This window comes from Hyla sarda, chromosome 1 (assembly GCF_029499605.1).
Source record: "Hyla sarda isolate aHylSar1 chromosome 1, aHylSar1.hap1, whole genome shotgun sequence".
NCBI classification, from domain to species: domain Eukaryota; kingdom Metazoa; phylum Chordata; class Amphibia; order Anura; family Hylidae; genus Hyla; species Hyla sarda.
Genome location: NC_079189.1, coordinates 330,259,768 through 330,268,044, shown reverse-complemented (window position 1 = coordinate 330,268,044; position 8,277 = coordinate 330,259,768).

Sequence of the window (8,277 nt, the reverse complement as noted above, 5' to 3'; positions counted from 1 at the left end):
TTAGTTGTGATTCTTCTCTCCTGGCAAATAATTGCAATCACTGATCCCTATCACGAAGGGGGTTCAGCGGGCTACCTGCACCTGTCGGTGAAAGATAAACGCTGGTTTGTTCAGTGTAGCGCGCGTGCAGCCCCGGACATCTGAGGGCATAACACACCTGTTATTGCTCGATCTCGCGAGTGATCTTGCAATGTAAGGGGTTATTAAAGCCTCTTGGGTACTGCTGATGCCTACTCCTGACTGCTCCTGTGTATTTCTGGAAGTACTTGACTCCCTGATGCTTCTGGGCTTGGGCCTTTAATTTTAGGATTTTTGAAATACATTCATACATGCTTAATTAAAATTCCAACATTTATGGTGCAATGTATGGGGTTATTAAACACTCTTGGGTAGTGTTTTTTTCAAATTTTCTGATAATTATCACAGTAATAAACTTGAATTTTCCACAATAATAACCATTACACCACTGAACGATTGTTGCGTGTGATTTTTTAAGTAACATTTTCAAAAATAAATACGCAGAGGGATGAACTCTGCTTCTTTATTTCATAAAAAATTATTTTATAGAAGAATGTCTTTTGGTGGTCCACCGTCCTGCATTATAGAGTCTTCTGGACTCTTGGATATGCGCTTGTTCTTAAACAAAGGTACAAAACCCAAAAATGGCCAGTCAGGGCTATGGAGACGTTGCGCCTACATCTTACGGCCACATGAGCCCTGTGGGTGCTTGTGAGATAAGGTCCTTTGTACCCACACGGCTGGGTCCGGACACAAATTTTGATTTAAATTTCAAATAAAAAAATCACACATTTCAATGGTCTCCTCATGCTGCAGCCAACTCCAGGCTGCGTCATTTTGGAAATATATAGAGAGCACTCGCTGTCCTAAATTTTCCTTAAAATTTTTTGTCAAAAATGGTTGTCTTTTTTATTAGAGATTATGAAGCTTTGGTGCGTACTCATGCATCAGCCAACTCCAGCCTGTGTCATTCTGGCAATATATGGATTGCTGATGCCGCTGTGGGGCCTGGGTCTGGTAATTTCAAATTTTCTCATAGGTAGCACCCGCTATCCAAAATCTTTAAAAAAAAATTCTAAAATTGTGATGTTTTTTTGGAGGGATTGTGAAGCCTTGGTGTGTACTTGTGCATTAGCCAACTCCAGGCTGTATCATTCAGGCAATATATGGGTTACTGATGCCGCTGTGGGGCCTGGGTCTGGTAATTTCAAATTTTCTCATAGGTAGCACCCGCTATCCAAAATCTTTTTCAAAAATTTATAAAATTGTGGTGTTTTTTTGGAGGGATTGTGAAGCCCTGGTGTGTACTCGCGCATCAGCCAACTCCAGGCTGTGTCATTCAGGCAATATATGGGTTACTGATTCCACTGTGGGGCCTGGGTCTGGTAATTTAAAATTTTCTCATAGGTAGCACTCGCTATCCAAAATCTTTTTCAAAATTTTCTAAAATTGTGGAGTTTTTTTGGGAGGGATTGTGAAGCCCTGGTGTGTACTCGTGCATCAGCCAACTCCCGGCTGTGTCATTCAGGCAATATATGGGTTACTTATGCCGCTGTGGGGCCTTGGTCTGGTAATCTCACATTTTCTCATAGGTAGCACCCACTAACCAAAATCTTTCTAAAAAATTTCTAAAATTGTGGTGTTTTTGTGGAGGGATTGTGAAGCCCTGGTGTGTACTCGTGCATCAGCCAACTCCAGGCTTTGTCATTCAGGCAATATATGAGTTACTGATGCCGCTGTTTGGCCTGGGTCTGGTAATTTCAAATTTTCTCATAGGTAGCACCCAATATCCAAAATCTTCGGTTTAAATTTCTTAATTCATCTTTTAATCTTAGGGATTTTGAAGGCCTAGTGCCTACTCATGCTGCTGGCAACTCCGGGCTGTGCCATTCATCCACTATATGGTCTCCTCATGCTACCAACACCACCACACTGTGCCATTCAGCCACTATATGGTGTCCTCATGCTGCCAACACCTCCATTCTGTGTCATTGAGCCACTATATGGTGTCCTCATGCTTCAGCCTCATCCAAGCTGTGTCATTCAGCCACTATATGGTGTCCTCATGCTCCCAACATGTCCATGCTGTGTCAGTAAGCCACTATATGGTCTCCTCATGCTGACAACACCTCCATGCTGTGTCATTCAGCCACTATATGGTGTCCTCATGTTTCAGCTTCATCCAAGCTGTGTCATTCAGCCACTATATGGTGTCCTCATGCTGCCAACACCTCCACACTGTGCCATTCAGCCACTATATGGTGTCCTCATGCTGCCAACACCTACATTCTGTGTCATTCAGCCACTATATGGTGTCCTCATGCTTCAGCCTCATCCAAGCTGTGTCATTCAGCCACTATATGGTGTCCTCATGCTGCCAACATGTCCATGCTGTGTCATTAAGCCACTATATGGTCTCCTCATGCTGACAACACCTCCATGCTGTGTCATTCAGCCACTATATGGTGTCCTCATGCTTCAGCTTCATCCAAGCTGTGTCATTCAGCCACTATATGGTGTTTTCATGCTGCCAACACCTCCACACTGTGCCATTCAGCCACTATATAGTGTCCTCATGCTGCCAACACCTCCATTCTGTGTCATTCAGCCACTATATGGTGTCCTCATGCTTCAGCCTCATCCAAGCTGTGTCATTCAGCCACTATATGGTGTCCTCATGCTGCCAACACCTCAACGCTGTGCCATTCAGCCACTAAATGGTCTCCTCATTCTGCCAACACCTCCACGCTGTCATTCAATCACTATATGGTCTCCTGACACTGATGCCACCACCAGGCTCTGTCATTGTGCTGCTGTGCGGCAGTGATTCTAAAAGCGATGCCGGTAATCTGCATGTTATTCTGAATAACAGTATTATTTCACTAACCCAGCACACTCCATATTCATTTTAGAACACAGCAAAGTGTTCTATACCCCTATAGAGGCTGTATGTAGGCTGGAAATAGCCTTTTTTAATATAGATTCGCCGCGAAAAAATTCGGATCGAAACAAACTTTTCCGGAAAATTTGGCGGATCGGCCGGATCGAATTTTTGAAGAGTACGCTCATCTCTAGTGAGGAGGAAGAACAAAAGCGCAAAAGAGAACTGTTGCCCTTAAGGGGTTAAACTACTATTTCTTCTGGCTGAATTCCTTTGCTTTTTTCATTATTAGTGTCATAGGTATTTAGCGTAGGGATCAAGCCTAACATCAAGCATCAGAATAAGGCCCATCCATCTACATTTGGTCTCAAGGTCTCTTCTTCCTAAGAGACAAGTATTGGTGGTGCCAGGCTGATACGCCATCCAATAACTTAATTTTCTGTTTTGTAACTGAAGGCTGTTGTAAGAGGACTTTGTAGGTGGGGCAATGACAAATGGGTCAGCATTGGTAACTGTGGTATTCACTTTCTATATTTTCAAAAGAAAGATTCCACACATGTTCACAGAAGTGTTATCTTTTCCTACCCTTGACCCTAGGCTGTCCACTTACCCTCTTAGACATAGTATCAGCAGTCTCCCCCACCAGTCACACCAATGCCTGTATCCATGTGGATATGTTGGCATTCCACAAATCAGCATGCACATGTGCTAAAAAATGCTGCCTCTATAGAGGTGGGGTGTCACCATTGAACAGTATCTCAATCTTGACCCTCTTTACAACTATTAGGTGGGGGATTATGTGTTTGTTTGAAGGATCGCTAGTACTCATATATTCTTGGGAATTGTCTCATTCTGGTTGCATTAATAATTATATTTAAGAGTGGATTTAGTTTTTTGTTGATCCATGTAAGGTAACAAAGCAAACACAGCTGTCTGTGTGGAGGGAGGAACTGACGGTGGGAGATATGAGCATGAGTAGCATTTGGTTATATAGAGAATAATAGTTTGTAAAAGGAGAGCTGTGAGCAGCTGCATGAAAAGTAGTCTGTGAGAGATTATTTATATGATAAAGAAATAAAAGTGGAGGCAAAGGAGAAAATCTGTTAGAGAGTGGATATAAGGAGCAGTCTTTTAGAGATGTGTTATTAGGAAGAGTAATACATAGGGGCTTTAGAAGAAATCAGTGAGATATAGGGGGAAAAGAAGTCTTTGAGAGATAGTCGACAAGGAGGTGTTTATGAAAGATAGTCTATAAGGAAAGGAAAAATAAGGTGAAGTCTGAGGAGCAGTCTGTGGGAAGGGGTGTAAAGAGCAGGTGTGGAGGAAAACCTAAGGAGTGGTCTATGAGAGATAAGGGCATAAGGATCAGTCAGTGAGAGATAGGGGTATAAGGAGAAGTATGTTAGAGAAGGCATGAGGACTAGTCTGAGTTGAGGCAATATAAAGCTGTTTTTGAGAAAGTAGGCAAATAAGCAATCTATGAGAGATAGGAGCATAAGAAGCAGTCTGTTAAAAGGAGAATAATAAGCAATCTGTAAAAGACGAATGCATACGGAGAAGCCTCTGAGAATGGGGGAAAGTAGAAAACAGTTAAAGAAATGGTATAATTAGAAATCTGTTAGAGAGGGGTTATAAGGAGCAGTCTGTAAAAGACAAGGAATACATTTCTGTGAGTTCGGCATACGGAACAATAAGAGATAGAGGAATAAGAAGCAGTCACTATATATTGTAACATTCAAGATCACCACTCAAAGAGGACATACATTGCAAGCTAGGTCTCAGCATATATTTTTTTAAGGAATTAAGAGCAGTGTATGAGATAGGGGGGCATACAAAGTAGTCTGTGATAGATGGGGGCATATGAAGATGTTTGTGAGAGATGGAGGAGTAATGAGCTTTCTTTGAGAGATGGTGCATAAGGAGCTGTCTGTGAGAGATTAGTGGGAATGGGGAACACAGGAGTCTGTAAAACACAGGACATAAGACAAAATCTATGGAAGATGGAATCTAAGGGGCAATATGTGAAAAAGATTGGGTGTGGGAAGCAGTCTTTGAGAGAAGGGGGTACAAGGAGCAGTCTGTCAAACAGGGAGCAAAAAGAAAAGTCTGCATAGCCTGCATATAGTACAATTTGTAAGTGGAAACTACAGCATTATATTAAAAAGTTTTTTTTATAAAGCAATTATTTGGCGCGTCTGTGATGACTGGTCCTGCCAGAACCCGTAGGGTTAATGTTTTCTAGCCCTGTTGTTATTTTGTTGTAGGGACTACGCCTCTGTGCTTCTGGGTGAGGTTCAGCTTGCTAAGCCAATTAGAATTCTCCTGCTAGCTACACAAGGATATATAAGGAAGTCTTTCTCAGTTATGCTTTGCCTGTGAAATTTCTTGTGACTGTAACTAGCAATCTCTGCACTTATATTGTCTGTTCTGCTTCTGTGACTTTTTTTTGCTTGGTTTTTGATTACCCTTTGACTCTCTGTGATTGCACTCCATTCCCTCTTGGCTTTGACTCGGCTCGTTGACTTTGAATTCAGTGTGTGTGTTCAGTTTTTGTAGTTTATTGTTTTGACCTGTGACTGTCCATCACTCATCAGAGGAAGGGACCGGCACCATTGTTGTTGACCCGCTGCTTAGGGCTGGTAAGCAAGTAGGCAGGTACAGGGGGAGTGGGCAAGCACTTTATCCCTGTCCAATGTGACAGTACCTGTGTAAAACAGTTTGGGAGATTGTGTAGATTAGAAGATGGTAGGCAGGATGCTGGAAAGGTCAGAAGTAAAAGATGCCAATGACTAGGTCCATTCTACAATAGATATATTGTAGGAATATACTTTAACTTTACTTTCAGAGACTTATGTTACTTGAGATACCATAGGACGAGCCTCTGTTGTGCTCAACATTAGTGGCACCTTTTTTATTGTATGAAAAAAGCCAATATCTTCAAAAAATGAGTGCATATGTACCAATTTTGTATCTTTAGAGTAGTTTAATATTGTAACCAAATACAATTAACAAAAAATGTATCCTTTCAACATACATGCAGACATTAATAAACATGACTAATGATTAAACATAGTATATGAGTATATGAGTATACTACATGAACAAGGTTAAGAGGACCATTCCTAAATACATGGTTGAGCTTGCTTCTTGCATTCTTCCTTTGCACTAGGTAGAGTATAGGACTGTGTATTATGCCATGAGTGTTCCTTTTCAAAACAATTCTTTACCCAAACATCAAAGTTCTGACAGTTCTTCAAACATTCACAGTCATATTAATAAAATAAGAGTTTCAGTCTTTACTAGACATGCTACAATAAATATTATGACTTTCTGTGTTTTTATTTCTATATCTCGGGGTGTTGATAATCCCATGACTCACCATATTACAATAGAAATACTTTGATGGATGGGAGACATCATTTCCATGATGTTGGAGTAACAGGGTTATAGGGAAATCAGGACCACTCCTGTATAAAGAATTGTTTTGACAGGCTTATTCCGAGGATACTGACTATCCCTAAAACTAGTATCCAAAGGAAATTATGTTGAATAAAATTAAAAACTAATTCAATAATCTGCACAAATACCTTTGCGGTGACATAACTGTATAGGGAACCAAAGGCTACACATGTAACAGATGTCCTTTTATGTTCCGGGCCTCATCTAACCCGTTGACTTACAGGGTCAACAGACTATTGTTATGTGGACAAAATAATTTATTAATCTCTCTTACATTTTTCATGAACAACTGCTTGACTGGACGACTAAGACAATGTGCACAGGGACTTAAGAAGAGGGTTAGGCAGGCTGCACCTTTTCTGTTCTAAGTGTTGTCCAAACAATGTTACAATTGCTTCACTTACTGTAACTCACAGAGGATACCTACTAGTAATTATTCATAAGACAGAGGCCGGTAAAAAGTACAGAGGAAAGAGGCTTTGATTTTAATGCTTTTTTTCCCCACTGGACTTTGATGATAAGTTTGTATGTTACATTGAGAATTGCACACAATCTGTCAATCCAAGCCATGTATTATTGTATTTCTAATCTATATTATTAATTGCCTAAAGCTATTGGGATGCAGGTAACAAAAAGTGAAAGGTTACTTGGTGATCATTGCATACATTAACTATTTTATACAGATGGCTTTTAAATGTTTGGAATGATGAAGTCTAAAGATGGATCTTATCCTTAGTCTACAATATTATTTATAACTTTTATTTATTTTTGTGTCATTTCTAAGAAACAGTTGGTGTTTTTTTTAATACCAAAGTGAAACCAGATCTATTCATTTTACAACTTTTCAAGGGAAAAATAAACAGAAATAGATAAAAATGCTGAAATTGTCAGATGTAATGAAAAAAAAAAACATTTTCTTCTCATTTATAAGGTTGATATATGACAATGTCATATAAAATGGATATAAGTTGCCGACCTCTGGGTTTAGAATGCAGGGATAATCAAAGTTGGAAGTGATAGTTAAATAGGTATTCCAAGTTGTAAAGTAAGTTTTTTTTTTTTTTTTTTTAATCACCACAGCATGGTGGAAAATATAAAAAAATATAAAATTACCTTCCTTACACTCTATATGGCCACATTCTACCAGAGGCCGTCCTGCCAAAGAGTGCTCCTTATGTTTGGGGTTGGCCCGTGTATTGCTTGCTCAGGCAGTCAGCAGCCTCAGTGGTGTATTTCCTCAGCTGCTGATTGGCTGAATTTTTCTTTGCTGGGGAATATACATGGAAAAAAAAGTAAAAGGGCAGTTGAATTTGCTTAGCCTGGAAAACAGGGGGAAGTAGCTAATCCTACCAGTGTTTTTCCTTTACTATTGAACACTGTTGTCAATTAGTTTTCTTAAGTGCTAAGACCCATACAGATCACGTGACAGTGCTTATTTAATTCCTAGTGGGAAAAAAAAACATTTGATTAAGTTCAATAAAGTTTAATAAAATACATTTATTTGAAATTATTTTTTTTATATATACTATAAGTGCAATTGTCATGTAGAAAAAACAAACACATTTAAACATATCAAATTGAAGATGAAAACACAAATATCATTGGCGAAATTACTGTTTTTTACCATTTGGTAAGTACAAAACAAACAAAAAAATAAGTTACACCACATGTGTCTCGGAATATGTTGACACAAAAATGATTTTCCACCTGGCAGAAATAACTTATTTATTTAAATTACTTTCAAAATTAGAGAAACAAATAATATAACTGGGACTAATAGCTGTCAAGCTTTTTCTTTAAGGACGATCAAATGGAACAATGTATGGTTGTTTAGAGTATGAATTCCAATAGGTGACCATGCACTTTAGATAAACATTAGTTGAAATTGATGATTTTGGAAGTATTAGCCAATCCACTGA